The sequence below is a fragment of the Corvus moneduloides genome, chromosome 7 (assembly GCF_009650955.1).
Source record: "Corvus moneduloides isolate bCorMon1 chromosome 7, bCorMon1.pri, whole genome shotgun sequence".
In the NCBI taxonomy this organism is placed as follows: Eukaryota; Metazoa; Chordata; class Aves; order Passeriformes; family Corvidae; genus Corvus; species Corvus moneduloides.
Window position 1 is genome coordinate 20,644,237 of NC_045482.1, and position 26,903 is coordinate 20,671,139.

General features: G+C 38.3%; 1 protein-coding gene and 1 long non-coding RNA gene across 11 annotated transcripts in view; one reads left to right on the forward strand and one right to left on the reverse strand.

Annotated features, from left to right (window-relative positions):
- Window positions 1-344: 344 nt before the first annotated feature.
- Window positions 345-26,903, reverse strand: part of LOC116446569 — a 110,043-nt gene continuing 83,484 nt past the window's right edge. For 2 of the 6 annotated variants that reach the window (XR_004241268.1, XR_004241267.1), the window contains exons 4-6: window positions 13,295-20,400; window positions 9,809-9,936; window positions 345-4,003 (exon numbers count right to left, since the gene is read on the reverse strand). This is a non-coding gene — a long non-coding RNA (uncharacterized LOC116446569). Of the gene's footprint in view, window positions 4,004-8,723; window positions 9,040-9,808; window positions 9,937-13,294; window positions 20,401-26,903 lie in introns of those variants that run through there. The other 4 variants (XR_004241272.1, XR_004241270.1, XR_004241269.1 and 1 more) reach the window with 4 other exon arrangements.
- Window positions 13,233-26,903, forward strand: part of LOC116446566 (sodium channel protein type 2 subunit alpha-like) — a 69,632-nt gene continuing 55,961 nt past the window's right edge. For 4 of the 5 annotated variants that reach the window (XM_032114631.1, XM_032114634.1, XM_032114632.1 and 1 more), the window contains exon 1: window positions 13,233-13,310. The gene's annotated coding sequence lies outside the window, so the exon portion shown is untranslated. Of the gene's footprint in view, window positions 13,311-13,397; window positions 13,418-26,903 lie in introns of those variants that run through there. The other variant, XM_032114633.1, reaches the window with a different exon arrangement.

A 26,903-nucleotide genomic window follows, 5' to 3' on the forward strand; every position in this document is an offset into this window, starting at 1 on the left:
CACAACTATTATTGTGTCAATGTACCACCATATTCCAAAATACTATATGATAACTTGAAATGTTAATTCAAGCCAAAGCCTGTGATGGACTTTTTATTGACTCATTTATTGTAAAAGTCTTGAGACTGAATTGGGACTGACTAGCAACCTGCCAATTCTGTATATTAAAGACTATTACACATTATTATTTTGACAAAGATTGTAAGGGAAGAAAGAAATGGCATGTTGTGGTTTAAACCCTGCTGGAAAGTAAGTACCATGCAGATGCCTACTCGCTTCCCTCCATGTCTACCCCCCCTGGTGGGGAAGAGAATTGGGAAAAAAAAGCAAAACTCATGGGTTAGACAAGAACAGTTTAATAATGGGAAAAATTATAACAACATTAATTATAATAATAATAACAACAATAATAATAATTATTATGAAAATGAGAGAGAGAGAGGAGTAAAACCCAAGAGAAACAAGACACACTTGCTCACCACCTGCTGATCAATGCCCAGCCCATCCCTGAGCAGTGATCGGCCCCTCCTGGCCAACTCCCCCCAGTTTCTGCACTGAGTGTCACCTCCCACGCTATGGAATATCCCTTTGGCCGGTCCGGGTCAGCTGTCCTGGCCATGCTCCCCCCAGCTCCTTGTGCAGCTTCTCACTGATGGAGCATGGGAAACCGAAAAGTCCTTGGCTATGGGTAAGCACCACTTAGCAACAACCAAAACATCAGTGTGTTGACAAAATTGTTTTCATATTCAATTGGAAGCACAGGATTGAAACAGCTACTATGAAAAAATTAAGTCTATCCCAGCTGAAACCCAGACATAGCACAATATTTTTGTAAGTTTCATAAATTGATTCAATTTTTTTTACAAATGTTAACATTTCAATCTTGCTTAGGTGCCATTGTGTCCATTTGAAGTTACAGTACATGACCAAGTACATGGTGAATACGAAATACTTTGCATAGTTCACATCACATCTGTTAGACCATGTCAACAGTAAGAAAAAATTTGATAATTTCAAATTAGAAAAATAGATAATATGAAAAATTTTGAAATTTATCATTTTCAACCTTGAAATTGTCAATATTGTCTTAAATATTTATTACTTATAATTGTACTGTATTTTAGTGAATTCATGTCTTCAAAAAATAAGAAATGAAGATATGTATTTTTCAGGCAGGAGGACTAGTTTCTATGTAGATCCTGTGTCCGAGGTTTTTATTTATACTCCAAACTATTTAACCAAAAAAAAAAAAAAGAAAAAAAAAAAAAAAAAAAAAAAGAAAAAAAGAGGTGTTTGTTTTTCAAATACTAAACATTTACAAATCTGCTTCAGACATTGATTTCCTTTATCTAAGCCCTAGATAACCCCTTCAGATTAAAAGCAAAGTTATTTGTTATTGCAATAATCATAAAGAATAAGTTACATTTTCTAAAATAGGAAGGCAACTTGGAAAACTGTGCATATATTTTCCTTGTAGTCAGCCATTTCATGACAGTAAAACAAATCAAGAGAATATATCTTTTATAAAATGTGGGTTTGTTATTATTTAAACTATAATTTTCCCACATAAACAGCATTGTGCAGTTTACACATATGCAAAAACACTTGTAAAATTGAGTGATTAATGGAGGATCATCATTGACATCAAACTGTAGGGGAATGAATTCTGTATCATTATGTTCCTGTGAGGAACATGAAGGTAATAAAATCACCATTTATTCTGAGGTTTTTTTAGGGACACATGCTCTTACTACTATTGCTAAATTTAATACACAGGCTGTTTTTAATTAGGAAATTAAACAGTTTTTAATTTTGATCTTTTTTAATGAGATTTATGAATGCTTTTCAGTGAAGACTGGTTTTGTTTCAAAATAGTTCCGCTTCCTGCAAATAACACAACCAAGTTGTCAAAGCACCTTGATCATTACTGATTTAGAAGAAGGTAATTTATTAAATATAGGATTAAATATAGTAGGTTTGTTGTTATTATTTAATATACTTTTTTTCTTTCCAAGTAGGTCATGTTCCTTAAGTTTCTTATATAGGCATTATGAAAAATTCACGACAGAGACCTGTAAACCCTGGGGAAATGTTATTCATAACAGACCTAAATGGTATAATTTTAAGTAATCTTTTTACAAACCGTATTTTTAGTGGTACTCACCCAGTAACTCTGTCTCAGAGTATTTTTTCATGAAAATCATATGAAAGGTATTTCTTTCCTAGCTAGAGCTTGATTCAGAATGCAGTACCTCTAGCAATAATAGCTTAAGCAGTCGCTTGAGTGCCTTCAGTGTTTAAACAGCTGCACAGTCAATTTAACTCAGTATAAAAGTATCCATCATCAGATAGTCCATTTTGGTTAAACAGACAGTGGATGTTATGCAGTCTGAATTGCTGGGAGGATAAATCACATAATCAAAATGTGATTCTAAATAATATGACTCATCTGAAACTGCTTAATCCTATCTTCTGAGGCCATTGTAACAAAAAAGATGATTATATTGTGTTTATCAAAGCCACTGAGAGTAGTACAATTTTCTGTGGAGATTGTGTGCTTTTCCTTTGTTCCAGGTTTAATTTGGTAAATTCATGGGTAAATTTGCATTCTTTCTGCTCAGTAGATTCTGCATGTACCACTACTTAAAATTACTGTAAAAACTCAAGAAGATGTCCAGCATGAAAGTCTGAATGAGGACTTCTCCTTGAGGGATTCCTGCTGCCATGATGTCAGTGAAGATTCTTGCATCCTTAGCCTTGTTTTCATCTGTTCTTCATTTCTAGGTAGCCTTTTAACAACACATGTCTAAGCACTCGTGCTCATGATGTGGTTGTAGTTGTCGATGCAGTGTTCTGAAAATTAGGGATCACAGCCGAACGAAGACTTCAGTAGTGGATTTTTTTGGTTTTTTCCTGGCATCAGAAACTCTGCTAGGAGATTTTCATCAGTGCTAGGAATTAAATCAGCAGAAGGAGTTACAAAGATGGGATGAAATTAAATGAAATTAAATGAGACAGAATAAATTTTATACCCATGGGAAGCTTCACAGTTTCTGGGTTTTCTCTTCGATTCAGAGTGAAAACTTTCCCAGCAGTATGAAATTTGAAAAGTCTGACCAGTTTTGAAGTAATTTTGAAGTGTTGTTCTCAAAAAAGTTCCCAATTACATGAATTTTTTTTCTCATCTCTTCTGTTTCCTATGAAAAAAAAGTGTATTATTCTTTAATTTTCCTTCCAGTCTTCCTTCCAGTTTGTCCCCTCAAACTTGCTCCACAGTTTGCCTTCTGCCTAAGTACTACAACTTGTCCTTTCTTTCATGATGCAATCAACTACTCATACTGTGTTGAAAGCATGATGAGTAAATGATACTGTTTAATGTTCTTATAAATGTCTATAATTTTATCTGTGAAAATAATGCAATTTCACTGAATGGAGGAATTTATCTTCTAGTACCAGTAAGGGAACTCTCTGATTTGTGTGTGACAGAAGTCCACAAAACAGATCGAAGTGCCATGTTGTTCAGAATGGTTGAATGCATCTTTCTGCTCAAGAAAAGAAAGGAAAAAATGGAAAAAAGATCTGTTTTCAGCTAACTGTATTTCAGCAATCATAATCCTTTGATATTAATCTGGATGCTCAGGGTCTCCAGCAACGCAGCAATCCCCTTTGAGGATCTAACTGTCCTCATAACACAAATGCTCCATTTATTTTTCTATTTGGTTTCAGCCTCTGAAACAAAAGCTGGACTAGAAAGCCCTTGCTAGAAAGAAAATCCCTGCTGGAGAGGCACTGCTAAGAAATAGTGTCTCATTAAGTTTCCCCAAGACTTTAATCTTGCAGTTACTAGTGGAAAACTCACAAAACAGCTCACAACTCTCTCATCCTCAAGCCTTTAGAAGTGTAATCCATTTATAAAACAGACTTGGTTGCTCCTGTTTCCTTTAATGTGGGTAGCCTCTTTGTCTCATGTGAGTCTGCTTTCCATCCATTTGTATGCTTCTCTCTGAAAGTGTGAGACCAGGTTATTAGTAAATGAGTGTTCTTGTCAGGCTTTCCAGAAATGCTGTACAGATGAAAGTTTAGGTCTGTTATATGAAGGTTAATACTCTGGCCTGATAATACTGGATGGGCTGGAATAGTAAGTGCAAGAAACAAACAAAAATATCTCAGTTGTACTTTAACCTTGTTAGAACCAGAATGGTTGTACCATCAATGTGAGTTATCTAGTGGTGTGATAAGAATAAAGAGCGATGTCAATATGGAATATGGTATACCTGACAGGCACTTAAAGGAAGATGAAGTTCACATTTGATAGATGCTATTAGTAAAACTTCACAGGCACCCTTTAGCCAATCCCCTGCCATATGACTTCCTGTCCTACTGCCCAAATTCAGTGGAACTAAGTGAGAATTTTGAATGTTCAGTGCTGGAGAGAAGAAAGTCATAAGCCAAGAGAGGGGCTGCCTCTTCCCTGACTTCATTCTCTCACCTTCCTCCAAACTCAAATTTTATAGTATAGCAGTCCTTTCAGCTCACCTGTCAAATTCCTGTTATTTTTTATCTGTCATGTTTATATCGATAAGGTGTGTAATCCACCTTTGCTGCTTGAAAATAAGATGGTACTCATCGCTGGGTAAGTAGGTCAAATCCAGCTTTTTATGATTACTGACATTCCCTTTATGGCCCTGTTGTACTCCTGTCAGCTGTAGCACACATGTAGAAGCATTCAAGGTAACAATAAAGATAGATGGGATAATGGCTGCAATCTGCTTCTGCACTGAGATGTAATGCCACTGCTTTTGCAGTGCAGGTCAGCTTCCAGTGAGCACACTGAGCATCATCATTTATTCATTGATCTCTGGTTTGAATGAGTAAGTATTGAGACAGAACTATATGTCTGCCCAAGGTGCCTCCTTATCCTGGAGATAAGGAAAGCTTGCTTTGCTGTAAATCAGAGTTTTCTATCTTCAGGAGAATCAGCCCAGTGCCTTCCAAGACAATTAAGAGCTCTGTGGAAATACATGAAGTAAATTTACTTCATAAAAATACAGGAAATAAATGAAGTACATTATCAATTGCTGTTTTTTGGCCTCATGGGTAACCTAGGTGTTTTGCACATTCTTCTTGAAGAAAAGGAAAAAATCCCACACTGAGTAACAAATAATTTGTTTCATATCTATAGTAATAATAGTTTTAAGTTTCTTAGACTACTAGTATTTTTGTCCTTTTAATGTAAATACTGTATTATATATGTGGTTGCCTACCAGGTGTTACTTGTCATATTTTTTAACAAAGGTGTAACAAGGATAATGATGGAAAAAAAATACACAGAAGGAAACCAAATACAGTGTGTCATCTCTTACAAATTTTTGAGTCTCAGGTGTCAATTGCTGCAGGTCTTATTCATCATAGACATATTTTCCTATTTTAAATACTCAAAGTTCCCTAAAACTTACTTATTTTTGGTGCTGAGAGACCTAGCTAGTTTTATTTCTATTCCTGCAGAAAAGAGGGGAACCTATCAAGTCTAGAAAAGGCGATGGTCTCAGAATTATATATATTAGTATAGTAAATATTATTAGTAAATAAATACCAGTTTTCTCTACCAAATATAGTTTTAAATTGTTCTGATTTTCATGTTTATTTGATTTGGGCCATTTAAAGTAACTCTGTGCACCTTGATCTAGTGAGAATGTAATGTAGAAAAGAAATCAGGCTAAATAAAGATAAATAAATAAAGTAATTAACAGTACTCTGCTAAAAAAAAAAGTGAGAAAAGGTAAAACAAGCATCTAAAGAAGCCGTTACCCAGTTTAACACATCAGGACATGAATTTCCTTTCATTTGACACATGTTCTGACAGCAAGTGGCAGCTATTGGAAATAATAATCCTTAATAGAATATTAGCTTGAATGAAAATAATTTCCCATTAGAAATTGGTAATTCTATTCCTAAAATTCATCAGAGACAACCCACATCTTCTGAAAACAATACAAAGCAATCTCTGACACTAAAAGTTATGATTAAAAATTAACAGTTCAAGATCAAGTCATCGAGCTTCATTCTCATGTAAAAAATTTTTCAATACATTTACTATTCTATTCACATAGAATGTTTAAAGTTTTCTCTCCTGTTAATTATGCCTGTGACTTAAGGCATGGAAATGACTGTCAATTTTTTCATTTTCTTCTTCTTAAATCATAGTGTTTTTCTTTGAATTACTGCTATTCAACAGAAGTGAATCAGGGAGTGATTCAGAGAGGGTTCCCTTGGTATTTCATAGGAATGGCAGAAGTCTCTTCTCAAGTTAGTACAGTACATAAATGAGGAGTAATAATGTACTCCTCAGTGCAACTACATCTGTAAATAAGATCAGATTCTGAGTATACAGGTAAAGAGACCAGGCAATGGCTACAGATCAGACTTCATTTTAAGGAAAGAAACAGAGTGGACGGGGTATCTATGTAGCTCTCTGTAACTACAGGTTAGTAAAATCAAAAAAAAGAGGGTAACCTTTTGAAATTCAACAAAAGCAAATTCAGGCCCTGCACCTTGGGAGGAATAAGCACACACATCAGCACAGGCTGGGGGCTGACCTGCTGGGAAGCAGCTCTGCCGAGAAGGACCTGGAGGTCCTGGTGGACAACAAGCTGTCTGTGAGCCAGCAGTGTCCTTGTGGCCAAGAGGTCAATGTTGTCCTGGGATCCATTAGGAAGAGCATTGCCAGCAGGTCTCCTCAGCCCTGGTGGGGCACATCTGGAGTGCTGTGTCCAGTTCTGGGCTCCTCAGGACCAGAGGGATATGGAGGTTCTGGAGTGGGTCCAGCAAAGGGCTACAAAGGTGAGCAGGGGTCTGGGGCACCTCACTCACAAGGAGGGGCTGAGGGAGCTGGGCTTGTTCAGCCTGGACAAGACTGAGAGGGACCTCATCAATGTCTGAAAGTGTCTGAAGGGAGGGTGTCAGGAGGATGGATCCAAGCCCTGCTTGGCACTGCCCATCAATAAGGCAAGAGGCAGTGGGCAGGAACTGATGCACAGGAAATTCCACTTGAATGTGAGGAAGAACTTTATTGTGAGGGTGACTGCACTGGAACAGATTGCCCAGAGATGTTGTGGAGTCTCCCTTGCTGGAGATACTCAGGAGCCACCTGGACACAATCCCAGTAACGTGCTCTAGGGCACTCTGCTTGAGCAGGCAGGTGGACCTCAGGACCTGATGCTCTCCAGCGGTCCCTTCCAGCCTTACCCATTCTGTGATCCACTTGGCAATGTGTTTACTGGTTTACTACAAGGAAATAGTACATGTTGTCTTACCTTCAGTGTTATGTATAGAAAATGCTGATAAATACTTCTCATAGAATCACAGAGTCATAGAATTGTAGAATGGTTTGTGTTGAAAGGGACCTTAAAGACCATATAGTTCCAACCCCCCTGCCGTGGGCAGGGACACCTCCCACTAGACCAGGTCAGAGCCCTATCCAACCTGGCCTTGAACACTGCCAGGATGGGGCATTTAGTAACTTTTTCTCTCACTATGCTCTCCAGAGGGTTTTCTTCCCGCCTAAAGCTTTTGGACCGCTCATTCTTAAAATACAGTTTTGCTGTTAGGTGAGGGTGCCCTCTTATGGAGACTGAGCACAAAGTCCTGGTGATGTTTCCGAGACTTCTTAGTGGGCTTAGTAAACTTGGTGTATTTTACAAAACAACACAGTGGGCGCAATAACTACAGCAGGTAGACAAGTAACGAAATGTTTAATTTTTTTTCTTGTCTAGTTTAATTAAATGTTTAATTAAATGTTTAATAAAAGTAGTGCCTTTCTTTGAAATAAGAATCTTGTTTCTTCATAGTAGGGTCCTATGAAAATCTTTCTCTTTATGGTAGTTTTGCCTTTGACTTCAATAACAATTAAATTTCTCTTTCAATTTCAAGTATAAATTGTGCAATTAAAACTGATCGAGAGAAAAATTAGTCAACATATGGAGAAAAAAGACAGTAAATGTGAATGGCTGGGGTAAGACTTGATTTAAATTAATAAATTTTGAAAAGCACCTAATCTTTGCCCACATTAATTTTCAATATTAATTTATTAACACACACTTAGGCTTTAAGTCAGAATACAGATATGTATTTCATATAGTAGATCCAACTTCATCTGCATTACTATGTGTGTTTTCACGTTGGAAAATGCTTACATTGATGTTGCTGTGAAATGGAGATTTCTACAAACCCATTTTATGAGTAGAAATATTTTCTTCATTTCATAGTAAAAACTTGTTTAATATTAAATATATATTTCTTCGTGTTCTTTCGCCTCTAAAAGTGCTTATAAAATGGCAAGTAGAATGCTAGTAATATTTTTCATCTATCCACAATTTTCTGGTCTGTTATATTCCATCCTCTCAGGTATAATAGATGTGACAGACATACACAGCAATGCAGAGGATTTTCCTTCTGGACACATCAGGATAATGTGACTGGAAATATACGTGCAAAATCCATGTCACATCCAGGTGAGTTTTGATGCTCTAGTGCAGGACAAAAGAATCAGTTATAATACTGAAATATTGTATTAATATTTCTATTAATAGTCAAAATTAAGCAGTGGTTTAGATATTTGTGTGCAGATGAATTGCTTACCCAAGGTTTAAACAAAACACATTTTTCTGCAAAATACATTTTTCTATCCACTTTGCCTCATCTTGTTTTTTTGTGAAATGGCAAAAGAATGTGTTTCAAAAGTAAAATCAATAATCAAATGTTGCAAGTGCCAAGCTATCCAGTGATGTTTTACAATAAATTCTTAGTTTGATCTCTCTACAGTGCTGGCTTAGTCACTCATATTGTAACCAAAAACAAGCAATACAAAAGGTGTTTTAAAAATACTAATTTTCTTTAAAACTTATTACAGTCAACAAGTCAAGAAGTTCAATTCAGCCTCCTGTAAACAGGATGTATTTCTAAATGGCAATTCCAGTAAAATAAGATAAATAAATCAATATGCAAGTCTTGAGCAGGAAGTTGGAGACCACTGTTGGTGAGCTGTTGAAAGAGGTGAAAGAGTGAAAGCAGGACATTAATTCCCTTAATTCAAACCATTGTCTTGAAACAGTGTTTTCTGTGCATCCTCTGAGTCCACTGACACTGCAGCCCAGTGAGACCTTTCAGGTACTGCTTCTACATTGCTTTGGAATGGGTGTACTACAGGAAAATCTGTAATTGGAAATTTTGACTGCTGCTTACTTTTTCAATTTTTTTTTTTTATAAAGTTAGATAATTTCATAGCCATCTTCTAATTCGTTAGCAGATTTTAGAAGATCTTAATGTGTCACTGATAATAGTCCACTATTTCTGTAGTTCAAGCCAGTGGTAGATATACTGTGGAAGGGAAGAGGAATCATGGAGCCAGAAACACATAACTTTGTACAATTAGTAAAGAGTTTGGTGAAACAGCACTTCAGAACACTGTACTTTTGGCTTTATGGCTATTTATTTACATACTATGTATTTCGGGACATATATTGTCTATGATAATATTGACACATTTAATCAAGAAATATCTTGCATTGAATTTAACTTTTAATTCTTAGACCACTGTCATCACATACATAACAACTCTCCTGTAGAGTGCCATCCAAATGGCTTATCTTAAAATACAGGATATATAGTAAAGGAAAGTCAGGAGAAGATAGACAATGTCATGCCAGAAAGAAACACCTGACTGGACAGGTAGTGTAGTCTGATGGTACAATTTTTAAAGAAAATTTTACAACTACTAATTAAGAGGAAGGGAAGATTAAAATAAACTCACGTTTAAAAATTCCAATGAAAATTTGTTTTGGACTGCTGAGGAAGTTGTTGATCTTGGCGCACTGCAGAAACATCAGTGAAGCAGCTCCTGACATAGCAATATTTCATTACTGACAGAAGAAAGGATTGCTGGAGAAGAAAATAGGATTATTTTAATTTCCCAGATATCCAATCCTTGTGAGGAGACCATGACATTAATATAAACATTGTGACTTTAACATGGCTGAATTCCAAGCCAAGACTTTCTGAAACCAATTATTGACCGTCTCCTTGCTGATCATGCTCATGAATAAAAAGTTAGCAGATTATATGGTATAATGTTCTTCAGTGGGAAGCGTGGGCAGAGGGTAAGTCTGTTCTGTTCTTCAGGATGATCTATTGTAAGTAGCGAAGTAGATAAGGAACTAAAGGACTAAACAGGTCAAAAATTGTGGTTTAGCATTTAGAGGAAAGATGCTACAAACTATGCTAACAAACTGGAGTGATTTCCATTCTGTTAGTACTCCCATTTGGGTCATTTATATCAAGATAGGTATTAAACATTCTTCTTCCAATATCTTTATATTCAGCACATGTTTGTATCCATGCTTTACTTCTCTCATATATAGGATTAATGAGATTATAAATAGTACTATCACTGTTTTTATTCAGGTGGCAATGCAGCTGCTAAGAAATGTATTGATTACAAAGCCATATCCACTTTGAACACTATTGTATGGTGCTATCATATTAAATATTGCAATTCACTCTTCTCCCTTGGAAACAGGTTGTACCACCTGATAAACCCCATCAATTTTCACTTATTAATTAGCAGTTAGAGTTATGGTCCTAGTAATAATTGTGGTATTATTGTTTTTGTTGGTTTTGTTATAGTTTTAGGCATCACTAAAACTTTGTGAAACCAGAGGCCAAATAAGTAGAGTAGCTGTAGTCTGTACTCATTGTCTGTGCAACTCTAGCACTGAGTAATTGTAGCCAAGTAATTAATTGCAGTAGATGTCTTTATATAAACAGATTAAAAACAGTACTGCTGTGTAGGGATGCTTTTGAATGACCTATTTCAATTTAATATAACAAATTACATATTTAATATTAATTTAGCATTCTGTGTTGTAAGAAAATCTATTGGTTTTATAGTGCACATTACTTTTAAAAGCACTGTCATTATTTGCTGACTACATAATATTCATTCTCTGGAATATCACAGGGCTGTCAGTCCCTAAGGCAAGTATTACTTTTCCAGTAACATGTACTGAAATATTACAGATTTCCACATGGACAAGGCATTTGGAAAGCAATTGTGTATCATCACTAAAATGTGGAAATTTTAAGGAAAGAAAAAAAATTGGAAATAACTTAAAAGAACATTGAAAAAAGGGGGGAACTCTCTTTATGTGGGTTGAGTTTTGAGAGATGAGGAAAAAATAGAATTTTGCCTCTGCATGTGATCTCTTTCAGTTTAGCATTCAATTTTAAGTGCATACGGAAATCTAAAGGATTTTGTTTGTAGTCACTGAAATCGGGTGTCTCTTGTGCTAAGTTACAGCTTCTTAGGATATATGTTATCAAATAGTGTTACAATAACAATACTGCAGGGAGCGAATGCCTTTTCTGTTTTAATTTAAATGGATGTACTCAAGGAGCTAGTTTCTTGGAGCCAGTCAGGAGTAATATGGTTACTGTTTCAAGCAGGTTCCATGTGGCTGGGTGCTGCTACCAAATCAGGTAATGGAGAAATGGCTTAAGTGCGCTATAGAACTTGTGACCTGCTGCCTGTGCCAAAATAATAGAAATGAAGAGGAAAATGCCTTCTGAGCATCTCCTCCTCCCTTGTCATGATATGCTAGTGCTGCACAAAGATAAGCAAGATTTTGGGCAAGAAAACATGAACACAGAAACCGGATCACTTAAGAACATTTTCAAATAGGCCTTTGAGTTTTGATAATTTATTGTTCTAAAGGAGGTTAAGATTTATTTCTAGAGATCGAAAAAACAATTAGTATTACAGAATTGGCATTCTGTTTTGACAGATATGGTATTTACGGAATTTTCATACTGTATTGTCAAAACTGTCTTGTAGCAGCAGGGAATTCAAGGTATTTCCAGTGACTTTTAATGCTATGACCATGGACAAAACCTACAGCTGTGACCTATTTATACAGCCCTCAAGATGCACCAAAGCTTTATGAACATTGGAACAAGGGAATTGATGCAGACAAGGTGCCCAGGCAGGAGGCCTTCAGGAATAGGAAGCACTGGTAATTAGAAGTTCTGGGAAGCAGTGGTAGGCTGGCATTTTAACTTAGGAACTAAGCATTTTATGTTAGGTTTAGCTGTGGATTTAGTTGCAGCTAGAGATCTGTGAGGGGTTTAGATATACATTTTAAAAATGATGCTCTACGGCTCTAATGCTTAGTGCTCTTCAGGTGCCAATTTCCCCCTGAAATCTGCACAGAATTATTGTCTGTTGTCCACACTGAGAAGCATGGGGGACATATTTATTCTCTAAGCAAGAACATGTGTGTGTCTCCTCTTCATTGAGTAATGTATCACATAAAACACCTCTCACTGAGCGGCAAACTAGCTTGTTTTGCATTGCAGATTTCTGAGAGAGATTCGGAAGGTATTGGAGTTAGTCATCAGTAGAAAAAGCACACATAAATGCTTTTAAAAGCTCGTAAGGCAAACATATAACGTTGCTACCTTGAATTACAGCCAAGGCCAGCATGACTTCCTCTCGGAAACCCGTTTAGTATTGGACTTGAATGAATAGCAGAGAGAGCTGTGTCTTTGCGCTTACTGGAACCGACCTACCGCGCCACGGGAAGGGGCGCCAGGAGAGGGAGCGGGCGGGAGGCGCTGCGGGCTGGAATGGGGGCAGCGGCCGCCCCTCGCTCTCCATCGTCCCGGCCCTACCCCGCCCCTGCTCCCCGCTGCCGACGCGCCTCGGGGCTGCCGCCTCCGCCTGTCCCGGGCGGCGGCGCGTCACCGCCACCCCACGGCGCAGCCCCCAGCGGCGGTGGGACCCCGCTCTGGCTCCCCGTGGGACTGGAGGTCGGGGGCTGGCGGCGGCGGGATGGCTGCCCGGAGGAAACGCGCTGTCCAACCCTCTCGTTTCTGTCTGGGCGGCAGCAGCCTCCCGGCGGCAGCTGCCTCCCGGCGGCGCGCTCTGCGCTGCGCTCCTGCGCTCCCGCTCCCTGCGCTCCCTGCGCTCCCTCTGCGCTCCCTGCTCTCCTCTCGCTCTCCCTCCTGCGCTCCCTGCGCTCCGCGCTCCTGCGCTCCCTGCGCTCCCTGCGCTCCCGCCTCCGCGCTCCGCGCTCCTGCGCTCCGCGCTCGCGGCCGGACGCCCCAGCCGGCTCCGCGAGGGCGCGCGCGGCGGCGGGCGCGGCCGCTCTGGGCGGGGCCGGGCGGGGCTCCCCGGGGCGGCGGCGCGGAGCGGAGCGGGCGGCGCTGGGTGCGGACCCGGCGGCGCCCAGACAGCACCTACCTGTGGCATGGGAGAGGTGAGTGGGGCTTTTCCGCCGGCGGGTTTGCGGGGTCTTAGCCGGACTTCGGTCTAAGCTGCCTGGACTCTCCCTGGAGGATGGCTGGAGCACTTGAGTAAAAGTAGGTAGGGAATTCGGTTGAGTCTCTTGTCTTTGCTTTTCTTTTCCCATCCCCGCGGTATCGGAACGTTCTTTTTTTCCTTTTTTTTTTTTTTTTTTTCCTTTCCTTATATTTATTTATGTATTTATTTTCCCGGCATTAGCATTTGGGCATTTGGGGAGCTGTTTTACCGACAAGTCTCAGGTTCTCCTCCAGCTTAAGTTCTCTCCTGTGCACCTACCAAGGAAAGAAAATTCGTCTCACATGAAGCTACATAAGAGGTCTCACTTGGTACCTCTGCGGTAGCAAGGAAATAATATTCTTCCTAATTTGCTGTGAGAGGTAGTTTGCTGCTCTGTAGGTGGAGCAGGATGAGCTCTAGATGGAGGATTTTCCTCTGTGTCATTGTGTCCCCTTGGTTGCTAAGCAGTGGTGACCACATCTGTGGAAAGATGGAAGAAGCACAGAGGAGAGAGCAACAGGAAAAGCCAGGAAGAACAGCAGAATCTCCTCTCGGGCAGTCTTATCTGCTGGGTATTCTTGTAAAGAATTGACACCAATGCATTAATCCTTCTTATGCACCTGTTACCTTATCTCTAAACTTCTGGCATTCCAGCTTAGAGTTCAGGTGCAGCAAAGTTATTTTGTTCAACCAAATTGGTTTGCTATGACTTTTATACAAAGAGAAGTCGTTTATAAAAGTGTACTTTGTGCTTCCCATAAGTGGCACTGCTTCAGCTCCCCCCCCCAAAAAAAAGTCTTGGTAGGAAAACAAATGACGGGAGCAATCCTTACACAAAAGTGTGTGGTGATTTATGAAAAGAAAGGTTTTAGTCACAAAAATAAATTTCAGTACCCATTTTACCCTCCTTTTGTAAAATCAGATTATGCTGTTTAACTTGAGGACTCCAGTGTAGCTAATGTCTTTGTTCACCAAAATACCTCATAGTTTCTGGAATATAATAAAAAGACTTCTAGTCTGAGTGGGATGCAAAGAGCAAAAATAAGTTGTAAAAGGTTAGATTTAATGTTATTTTTCCCAGTTAGACTTGTTGAGCTTGAGCAAATATGTGCGTATGAGTTATCAACAACAACAAAAACAAACCAAAATAAAAAAAACCAACAACTACTAAAAAAAAAAAAACCCAAACCAAAACAAAACCACCCACCAAATCCCCCCAAAATTAGTATTCCTGTATGACACGTTTATGATTTGATGCATACCACCACAGCACCGTTAAGGTGTGAATTTTCTTATGGAATGAAAGGCAGTTCTGACACTGCCCTTTTCACGCCAGTTGTGTGTGTCTAAATATTTTTCAGCTTTTAAGTGGACTGAAAATTTACTTTTATTAGAATCTAATCAGTTGCTGTGTTGCTGTCATTTTTTGCCAAACACAGCTGTTACAGGTAAACAGGAGGAATCCATCCTGTATGCTGGCTCTTATCTCACTGTGAGAAACACAATGGCTTCTGGGCTGGTCCTGCTGGAAAAGGGTGTGTCGGGGTGGGAAGGCAGAGCTCTGTGCGTGTATCACACACAGAGATTCGGGATGGTCAGAGATGTGTTCAAGATGCTGCAAGATTTGCTGAGGGCCACGATGGCCATTAGCCAGTCCAAGGGCTTTGATGTCACCCACCACTTCACCCCCACTCCAGCCCTGCCATGTCTCTGTGTTAGGGATTCAAGAGGATAGCTTCATGTAGACTCTTGCAGGTTTTTTTCTTTCTAACATATATTTAAAAATACTGTGGTTTTTAACTGGTCTTCTAAAGGTGTATTTAGCTGAAGTTTATACAAGTGCAGATTTGATGAAAATACAAGTTTTGTGCAAATCTTAGAAATTGATAATTTTGTACTATTCCTAAGAGACACAAAAGCAAACATTGCCCTTTCCATATTTAAAAAATTATTCAGTGTTTGCAGATGAAATTCAACAGAGAGAAATGGAAGTGGGTAAAACAGGTTGTTGATTTTAAAATTGCACACATAAAAGAAATGCTAAGTGCAGATAAACAGTATAAGACATGAACATTTTTGTGGGCTTTTAAACAGATTTTGTTAGCCTAAGGTTTTATTACGAACAGTACAATAGTGATGTTGACAGCTTTTGCCTTCAATATTTTATCATAAAACTTGTTTCTCTTATTCAAGGCAAGGATGAAGCTTTGAGGTAATGTTGAAAAACGATTTTTCTTCATATAAGCAAATATAATTTATTGTTAATACATACTTACTACTAATAAGTGGTGATAGCATGTAGAAGACATTCCATCTTATTCCAGTCCAAAGAAACATACTATACCTTGATCTAATTCTTCAAGAACATGCGTCCTCATTTAATTATTTTATAGGGACACAAAGTTGGATGCCTTCTGCAGCGTGTCCTTTGGGACTGCACAACTGCATATAATCCAGAACACATGGAGACAAAACTGGTATAATTTAATCTCCAAAAATGTTTTCTTTTCCTGTTGAAATAAATTGTAAATTCAGCCCAGGACAAGGATGTATTTATCAATAATAATCACAGATGTCATGCTCCTTAGAGAGGGTTGAGTCATCCTTAATGTTGAGTAATTGCACTGGTTGAAGCATTTGTGTTCAAAGCACACTGGTCTGAAGATTTTCCATTAATTGTCTTGTTCCTCCTGTAAAGGTTTCTGTCACTGTTAACTAGTTGATTTCTTGTCAGGAGACTAACTCTTTCTCAAATTTCTAAGTGCAGGTTGCATTTTGTGATGTAATAAGTTCAGCACAAATAGTTTTCTTAAAGTTGTGAAAGAAATCCATTCTAGAAGTTCAGTATCAAAGCAGAAGTATAAAAGAAAAATTAAATCATCTTGTATGCAGTTGTTGCATACTAGACAAAGCCCCCCTCCAACAGAAATTTCAATATATTTTCATGTGTGAGCAAGTAAGTTTAATACAGTTATTTCCATAGAAATTCTGTCATGTTTTCTGTCAGGATTGGGCTCTTTCTTTGAAAATCTCACCATGAAATTTTCTTGCTTGCAATTCAACAAGTTAAGTAAGGAAAAACAAAATGCTCCAGCAAGCCTCTTTTGTGCACTTTTATGACATATTTGTGACATATATTAAATGGGAGTCCCTTCTGTATCTATAGTTTTAATTGATTCTTGGGTTATTAGTGTGTTGATGAAACTACTGATGTATAGATCTAGGCTGGGGTTTTTTTACCTTGAAACTATATCTTTCTCAGATGATGCATTTGCAGAATCCTTATCCAGTGTTATCCTGTATGTTTGGACTTAAAATTCTTGTTTGAAGTTGCCATATCTTGGTGGGGCCTGAGTGGCCAAGAGACCTAAACTGTCTCTCTGTGCCCTTGCAGTGTTACCTAGTGCTGCAGAGGGTAGCACGTGTTCTCTAGCAGCTGTCCCGTGCATGCTGGGGTCCCTCGGGACTGGTGCTGTGTCCATGTACTTGCCAGCATATAGAGAGATTATGCCATTTATGCTGCACCCAAAGCAGGAGCTGGTAGGTCATCTCTAGTTTTTTTCTGTCCTGTGGGTGCTTCCAAAACCCCACCAAATTTTGGGACAAAACAGGCAACCCCTTTGTGTTTAACTCCCTATTCGGCTTTGTGTCTGGACAACTATGAACACATTATCCTGCCATGCAAATGAGTAGGTAATCAGCGATGATATACTACAGGGGAAAAATAACCAAATAGCAAGCACAATCTTGACACTCACTTTGATTTAGTTTTAAAGTGCATGTAACTTTACAATGGTTTTATAGATACTGGTTTACCTTGCTACAGTATCATTGATAAGGGTTTTTTTGTGCCTTAATTGTAAAATATTAAATCCTGCTGTGTTCATTATTATGTCTCCAGGTTTCCTGAAAGTATGCTATATGTCTTAGAATATTTACAACATCCCTGGGAAGTATTTTGCCCAACTATTTTTACTGTGTATAAAAAACTTATATACTAGGGGTTAGGCTGTTATAGATTGCATAAAGGTTGCATCTTTCCCTTCCTACTGCATTTGCTGTATTTCTTTTCTTTCCACAATTTCTTTAGTAATTCTTGACTGTATCACACCTCGCCTCTCTTAACATAGCTACTCTTTCCTTCTGATGTACCCCCACACGGCTGCCTCCACCCACTGCACTGATTTCCATCCCAGGTGAGACACAGTTCTGCTCTCGTGCTGCATGTGTAGAGGAAATGTTTGATATTTGATCAGACAGCAGCCAGGAAGGAGCTTTTTGTTTCTTGTACCCAAATAATTAATGTGAATATACTTCTTGGCCATCTGGCTTGCTCAGCTAGCATGCAAATTCTTTATAATAATGAGAAATGTTCCTTCTGAGCAGCTGGCCAGCCAGTGAGGAAATGTTTATTTTGAAGGTCCGCCACCTAGTAGGGACCCATGCTTCTTTGCCCTAAATCCCTCAGTGGCTTCTCTGGGACCTGCTGCCTGGGAGCTGCACATTTGCTCAGCATTGAGATTGTGGTTGTTCATCGGGGGTGTGTTTTTATGTGCTGGCTCAGCTTTTGTATCTCCACCCTGATTCTGTCTGGGAGCCCTTCTCTTACAGCAAGGTTTACATTCAAGAGAAAACCTCAAAATAAGTTAAATAAATTAAATTATTTGAAAATATGCAGTGCTTTCAGTGTTTTTAGGATGTATAGCCAGATCAATTGGTACAATAAGAGACAGAAGAAAGCATTTAGAATGCATTTATCTACAATTTGCTTATAAAGGCTTTGCAGCATTCTGCAAAATGTAAAAAAAAACCCCAAACCTTCTGATTTGCTATAGGTTTTACTGGATTTATTCATCTGGTGCAAAGGGTGTTTTAAAGTTTTAAGGTTTTTTTCTACCTAGATAGTTGGTGGGGAAAAGAGAGGGTCATTATCCAAGAGGTTCTGGACAGAGTACTTGTAGTATTAGTTGTCTTTGATTACATACAGGCCAACCAAGGCAGGAGGAAGGAGAGAGAGGGGTCAAGAACCTGGCACAGTGAGGTGGTCCTTACTGAGGAAAATAATAAGTGAGGGCACTTATTGTCTATAGACAATGTGTCTATAGAAAGTGTTTATAGAAAGACCAGTGGGGACAAAGGAACTTCATATTTGGAATCACCTCATATTAAGGGTAACATGAAGGTGACTGCTTTCCATACCAATCCATCAAAATCGGAAAGATCTTTATTGAAATAGAGACCTCAGGTTCAGCAGTCAGAAGGATCTCATCCAGGAATCGAGCCCCTTACTGACTAGGATGTAGCAATTTTCATGGTGCAATTCTTTTTTCTTCTATCTCAATGAAAATACAGTTTCTTTTCTGTTACAGTACTTCTGCCTTTGGACTTGGAGTCCAGCTTTTGTGTAGGACAGTGGTGGTGCTGAGTTGTATTGAACTTCTGTTGATCTCTCAGTCTGTCTTAGGGATATAAGAGAGCAGCTTGCTTGACCTCTCCCTGCAGGCAATCCCGTTAGGTACAATAGCCTTGATCAACACAGCCGGTATTTCTTCCCTAGCCTACACAAGAGATTTCCAGCCATTTCCATGACACAGCAGACTACTGTTCTATATTGTATACCCCTTTTACTAAGAAAAATATATTAATTAACTTATGTTTGGATTCAGATTGTATTTCTTGAAAGCTTATTTTTCTGTTTGCAGGTTAACTGATGTATTTTTAAGGAGTTACTACTTTTCCCTTGTTAAAAAGGTTATACAGGTCTTTTTATGAATAGAGCTCTTGACTTACTCTCAAGTTATTCACTTTATTAACAATATGACCCTCAGTTTTGGTGGGAAAATGCACTTCAGAATTGGGGTGATGACTTGCATAACTTTTAAAGAATTTATTTGGAGGTAAAACTAGTGAGAATTGTTATGATCTTTTTTTTCTTTACAATCTTAAGGACTTAAATGTTATTATAAGTCTTTCAACTGATCAATTATCAGTTCTTTTTGTTAGAGAAAGACTGTCATAGACAAGAAGAGATTCAAGATGTTTTAGAGATATTTGATAATATTTTGTAGAAGTTTCTGTGGCCTAATAAGGATTATTTTTTAAATTCGATTAAATAAATTGAATGAAAGAAGAGTCCTTTGGTCTGGAGCACCTAATAGCCATGATCACCTATTTTGTCTTTCTTTCCTTCATTCTCCTTCCATCTGGTTGCTGGAGGCATATTTTATTTTTTTATCTTGCTATATCTTTATCCTTTCACTAAATTCAATCAGAGTTCTCTCCTTCTTTGTAGTGAAGATACTACTTCATGAATGATGAAAAAGAATAAAATTACAACTTTCAGAAAAAAATAAATAAGGATGATCTTCAAGTTTTTCCGTTAAAAATCTGTTCTTGGTCAGTCAGATTGAGGACAATGTCCTCCCATCTTTGGATGAATGACAGTAGCGTAGTCCTTTGTAAGTAATTTAAGAGATGTAAATGTCTTTACCAGCAAATCAGCTGCTAGCCACAAAATCCTTTTTCATGGTTTTTGCATCATGGTGATATGTGCTTGCTGGTATCTTTTAGATGAGATGGGTATTTAATTGAAGAAGTGTCTAGTAACTGTTTTTCTAAAAGTGGTATTTTAGTGCCGTTTCTCTAGTTTCTTTTGCAGTGTGAATTTTCTGGCTCTTTTCTAAAAGCTGTAACATTATGTTTATAATGGGTATGTATTCACTTCTAGTTTTAGAAAGTACATGAATTTGCAGATAGTCATTTCTTTTTTTCTTAAACTCATAGAGCTGTGTTTTTGGCTAAGCTAAAAAGAACGATGTACACTTCTGGAGATCTAAGAGATGCAAAGATGTGAGGGGGAAAGAATGCAGGCACACACTAATAGGATATTCCCCTCTCCTGATGAATACTTGATTAAATTATTTATTCCTACTCTATGACTGGGAAGGAAGAAACACAGAAGGTTTTGAAGCTGAATGTCATTCCGCAGTGCTGGCAAAGTACAGTGGCTCTGGTGGTCTGGACTGAAACAGCTGTTTTCTTTTTGCCTGAAATAGAAAATGGCAGTGTATTATGTAAAATAAAGAAAATTACTTTTTTTAAACCAACTGCTGAACTTTATAGCCTGGTCTTTTAATGATTGTTTTCTGTGAATGCCTTGCAATTCTCTTTTATATTGCACAACCGCAATATAATTATTCGCTGCTTTCTGCAGCAAGATAGCAGTTTGGGCAAAGACTCCTTTGTTCTAGGGAACTGTGCACTACTGCACATGTATTTAGAAAAGTTGTGTGCCTACAGCAAGGGACAAGATTAGAGTTAGCTTTGGTTGCATTTTATTGGTTTTTGGGGCAGGTGGGGGTGGGGAGGGAGGATTTTTTTACTCTCTGTCTTTAGCAGAGGGTGGTTCCGAGTGCAGGGGAGCCGGCTGGAGTCTCGATACGAACACCGATACGATTTGAGCATCGTGCTCCCTTTATTGTTTACTTACACTCACTTATATCTACTTTACAAAGCTTCACGCCCTATTCCCACGGGACAGCCTCTAAGCAGCGGGGGAGCCGACCAGCGTGTAGCTTTTCCCAAGGCTGTTCAAGGCTGCCTGCAGCCAGGTGTCTTTCTGGCCTATCTGCAGCCTGAGCCCCTTCAGGGGTGCTTCTGCAGCAGCCCTGGGGTGCCCAGACTGTCCAGACTGTCCTGGGGTATCACATGCCCCTGTTCCACGAGGAATCTGTCTACATGTGTCCCCTATATGCTCATGACTACTTTTAGTTACTCTTGCTGTAGCTATATTTTCAAACATCTGCCTGTAGTTTGCCTATACTCATTTGGTGCTTTGTTGTGCAAAGTAAATGATTATCAAGTGTCATTTCTGAAAGTATTCCTAATGGCTCTATATTTTATGATGAATGATCACTGGTAACTATCAGGCTGTCTTTGGATGTTTCCGGTGCTGATCTTGCGGTAGTAATAAAGAGGAACTCTTACCAAGTGCTTTCATGTGTGGGAGGTGGGTCCCTTAATGATCAAAAGGGTATTTAGCTGTCTGTCCTGGAGACAGGGGCAGGCCTGTCATCAGGGGCACGCAGGGACATCTTTCACCCCATCAGGTTGCTTAAAGCCCAGTCCAGCCGGATGTGTTGAACCGCACCTAGGGTCCAGGTGGGCTGTGTTCAGAAGGGCTGTGAAATGCTGGGTTCAAGGCAGGTGGTTCCAAGCCAGCAGATGGTTCTGTGACTTCTGAATAAGTATTATTGGCAGACACATTTCTATGTAGTTTTTTCTCTTCCACCAAGTGGCACACCCTGATAAGGCAGTGGGAACTTAGCAGGTTTTTTTTATGTAGTCATTCTGCTGATAAAATGATTGCAAACATTTTGAATATTTCACAATTTACAAAAGCTAGGTCAATAAAATTATCAACTTTGTTTCCTTATTCTTAATCATTGAATTTTTAAGCATGCTTGGGGAAAATATGGATATCTGGTATTTTAACCTGAGGTGAAAAAGGAATTTTTTTTCAATTCTTTATGTTGTCAATGACCAGAAGAGGGGATTGCACCAGAACATTGCATTTATCTTTGTCTAAAGATTATAATGAAAAAGCTCATAGAAGTCTATTCTTTTCTTTCTGATCTTCAAGAATCTTTTATCATTAATTGCTGAACATTGCTTCTTGTTGTACAAGCAGTGACATCCTTTAAAATGGATTTTCAATCAGGTAAATTGGTTGTAGAATGTATTTCCCTGGCTAGGCTCTAGTACTATTAATGGTAATACTTCATTAATAATTGTCAATATTTCAGTATTTTTCAATAATCTGATGTGATATAGTGTTTTACTGCTGCCTCTTATTAATTTTTAAGCTGGCAATTGGTATCAGCCAGTGCAGTCTTGATTTTGAACTCTAAATTCAGTGGGTAAAACATGTTCAGTGGGAAAAAATCAATTATGAAATTAAACTAGTATTTCAGAATTGTCTTTCCTTTTTCATTCAGCAGGTTTTGTTTTCTTTTAGAGGATGCTGCCATATCTATTTGTTCATAATTTCCTCTGCAGGTGCAAGGGTAGCAATAACTTGTGGGTTTTGTTTTATAATAGCTTAATCTAATCCAGTTCATTATTCTTGTCTGTAATTTTTGTTTACACAGTCTAGAACAGGAGTAATTTTCAAAAGCAAGTAAATAAGGAAAGTAAATGAAAACATGAGATGTGTTTCCAGCTGCCCTTTAGTCTTCAGTGGTGAGGGTTTTGTATGAGAAAGTCTCCTGTTGTATTCTTGCCAACTGGATGTTGGCAAATTTGAATGCAGACCTGTCTCACAACATAAAGTCAAGAATAAAAATGAATAAAGGAGGACAAATACTTCAGAAAATGTAAAGACTTTTGAATTCAAGCCCCAGACAGGACTACTGCCAAATCTGCCTTGAAGTTCCTTTGTTCTGGCTTATGATCATATGAATGTCTGAAAATGACTGATAAAGACTAAGAGAATTACCACTGTTTATAGGAAAGACTCAGTGCTCATAAGAAAAAATTCCTTTTAAAATAACCATTCCCCTTGAACAAAACTGAGGCAAAACAGTGTAGTAAATGCAGGGCTTATTTGAATGTGAAAGAGGCCTGTGCTTATCAAACTAGTTTCATCTTGACACTTTCTAACACTTCAAATTCAAGTAAACTGTTTCCCAAGTTTCTTTCACAATCTCTTTTCTCTTTGTCTTTCACTTGTGATAGAAAGCAATTCTTTATTAAAATAGTTCTGATTGTTAGAACATGGAAAAAAACCAAAGGGAATGCTCTCTAGATCTTTACTTCAGCCACTGGCATAGTCATGGAATTAGTTTGGTTAACATTTGGCTTAAAAATGATGTGATGATGATGGGAGTGCCTAGTTTGTTTGGGGATCTTTTGTCATGAACTTGGCATGAGGAAAAGGCCATCAATGCTTCCCCTAATTCTGTTATGTCTACTCTAAGTGCTGTGCTGTCTGTAATCTTAATTGTAATCTGCAAGTTCCTACATTGCTGTTAAGATGTATATATTTTGTGTATATATTTCCTGCTTCAGCTAGAGGAGTTTCTTTGAATCTCCAAAACATTTTGGTTTGTCTATGCCTTCCTGGCACCTTTACTTGATGGGTATTCCTGTGGCTATTCCATAGCTATTGTATCAAAGAGAAGACACAATCTTAGTTTTCATATTTATAAAAAATAGTGGGTTTTTAAACTCACAGAAATGCACATGAATATAAGTGAATTTTTAATATTAATGTGCCATATAAATTGGATTGGTTAGAACAGAATATGCAGATGACAACTAACAAGACAAACTAGTAACATACTGTGGAACACAAGTCACAGGAGGTAAGGACCAAAGACATATAGGAGAAACTTAATTCTTGTGACAAATCCTTGATGATGTACTTCCATCTAAAAGTTCTGTCCATGGGAATGAGGTATTTTGGAGTGACACTAATGCTGCTGTTTATTCTGCACCCAATCACAAACCACAGAATGGGTCAGGTTGGAAGGAGCCACAGGGGTTCATCTGGTCCAACCTCCCTGCTCATGCAGGGTCATCCCAGAGCACAAGGCAATCCATACAACAAAAAGCTTTACTTTCTAAATAATTGAAACGGCACTAAAACAAAAAACCAACCAGCCAACCAAAAAATTAACAAATGCAGTTTGAAGTAACATCGTCGTGGCAAGTGTCCTAGCATATGCTCTTTCCTTCTCGTGCTGTCATGTTCACTGGGAAGCAGATAGTGAACTTTGTCAATGAGGCTGACAGCCTGAAAGTCTCTTGTACCAACACAGCATTGTGTTTCAGGCTGTTGAAATGAAAGGAATAATTAGTACTGAACTCTCATTTCAGTTTTACAGGCTTACTCTGCTTCTGTGGGTTTTTAAATGGATGTCATTAATAAACAATTATTTTCTGATACATACAAAAATTCAGTAATGTACTGGAAGGAGCAAAATCCTTTTTGAACCTAACAGGTGAACCTATTCAAGAAGAACGTCCTGCCATACATGCCTGTGTTGATGTATGCTGATGCCATTTTCCACTCTTGGTGTGTTTGCAGGAAGACCTAGAATGGATGTGGGAATTTTGCTCCCACATCGCTATAAACTGAGCCAGGTTTTACCAATCAGCCCAGCCTGTATCCATTTGCAGAACAGTAGCTGAGTCTTTCTAGGAAATTAGACCAGCACAGAAAGTAGACTCAGATTACAGTAATGAGGCCATTAAATGAGATATAGGGAGCCTGTCTGGGAAGAATGAGGAATGGAAAGAGGTCTGGCTGTACTTGCTTTATGTCTTTTACAATCTGCTGCCAGTTTTCACATTCTGTGTATTTACTTTGGTGGGAGAGTTGGTTTCTTCCTCCCCCTGCACCCCTGCCCTTCTTTTTTCCTGTGTTCTCTTATTTGCCAGCAGGAAAAAAAGAATCTTTTCCAAAATTCGAGGGAGAAGACCTGACATAAGAGCTGTTTTCAGACTAAAAAGCTCATGACGAAACACTAACAAAGCACAATGGCTTTCTGAAGTCTTCCAAATTGTATGTCTGTTTAGTCATGCTCTCTGACCATTTTACAGAGGTCTTCACTTTCTTCGTGGAAAATCAAAGTGCAATTAAATGGCTAAGTTTTAAAATAGATGTTAGAAACATCTAATAAAATTCCATCATGTTTATTAGGTCATAATACCAATGTTATCCATAAGAGCAAATAAGCTTAAAGATTGCTTCAGAATTTTAGTGGTTTTCAGTCAATGAAAAAAATTATTTTCTATTATAGGCTGATATATTCTTTTCTGCTATGCTCTAAATGATAATGTTTCGAGCTTTCTGGTAGATAGAAAACAGTGTAGATTTTAAAGATTCATGAACATTTTTTAGTGTTTCAAATCTAGTGAAACATAGGTTTGTGTTCTGTAGTATGTTACTAATTTGTATCTTGTTTATTCTTATTATTCAAGAGGACTTTTCTAATATAAAAAAATCTTCTGTTTTTTAAACTTTGATTTGGGGAAACTTAAAAAGCTCATTCAATTTAAGTTCCTAATTCACTTTTGTTGTTCAGGGGGGAAACTTTCAGCAGCATTTTTTTGGGAGCTGTACTGGTTTTGCATCATTTATCACTGTTGCTTTGCAGTGGTGATTTGTGTTAGTGGTGGCCCAGTACTGAAGCAGAGCACAAAAAGGAGAATGAAATTTTGGTAACAGGCAAGCAATAACCTACAGCAATTATTCCAGAGCTCCACCTACAATACAAGTCAGAAAGTTGGAGCCTGCAGCTGGTGCTGAAGGCTGATAGGCAGCTGATAAAAGAAGCCTGGGCTTGCATGAGGAGCAGGTTGGAATGTGGTGGGTGGAGGATTAACTGAGGAACCTTGGAAGACCCTGGAGAGACCCAGTGCAGGAGTATGGGGTAGCAACCTCAAATACATCCCTTGAACATACTTGTACCTAGTGTAGATTATATAAAGATTACCTTAGCCTCCTTTTGAGCTGGATTTTGAACTATCTACCTTGAAAAGGTGCCTACCAAGCTATATTTTTCTCTGATGTCTGCAATCTTATTTTACATAAGTTATTATGAATTCAACACCAAAACTTTTATCATAACTTTGCTTTCTTTTTTCCTTCAGCTGCAGTTGATATAAACTATACCTGTCTACTTCAGACACGACATACACATTCTTTGTGTGGAAAAACCAAACAGGATGTTTTCTTCTAACTTTCATGAAATTGGTTGTTAAGCAGAATAATACTGCATTAATGAAAGTTATTTCTGTAAACACGGTTTTGGTACAGTCATTGAGATCTCAATACATTAACTTTAATCTGATAGAGGTAAGGCATTCAAGATAATTTTAGTTTTAAATCAATTTTACAGTGAAATTATCAGAATGATAACAAAATGGAACCATTTCAGAGTCTAGTCTAAAAAATTTATCACAAGGGGTTCACCTGCATAAGTTTGAATAAATCACTTAGAAGTGGTATCATGTACAAACTTTGAGTGATTTCCTTGGAGCATTCTGATAAATGTGGCTCGATAGATGACACTTGTAAGAGCCGAACGAATGAAAAATCCCATGTAGGTGGATGTGTGTGGTTCCTTTGCTGTACACAATGTTTACGTACTTTGTAATATAATTGCGTTTAATTTATTTAGTACTGTATCAATAATTCATTAATACAAACTTATGAGGTCTGAGCAAATTGTGCAGCAGTTCTGATTTGCTGCTGAGGCAGTCTCTCTGGGGAGTAAATGAACTTTCAGGGGATATATCTTAATGGTTCAGCGATGGAGTTCCTGGGAAAATTCTAGCACCTAGCTATAAAAAAATGACAGAAGCTCTCCATTTCTTTCCCTGTTCCCAGAACTACAGTTTTGGGAATCTGCCCGTTACATCCTAAGGAGTTCAAATAGCTAAAACAAGTTTAAGTGGTGTATTCTGTTTTGTGACTAAGAATTATTGGGCAATAAGAATTCTGTGTGGAGAAAATAAACTTATCCTTTGTGATGGTTGCCCT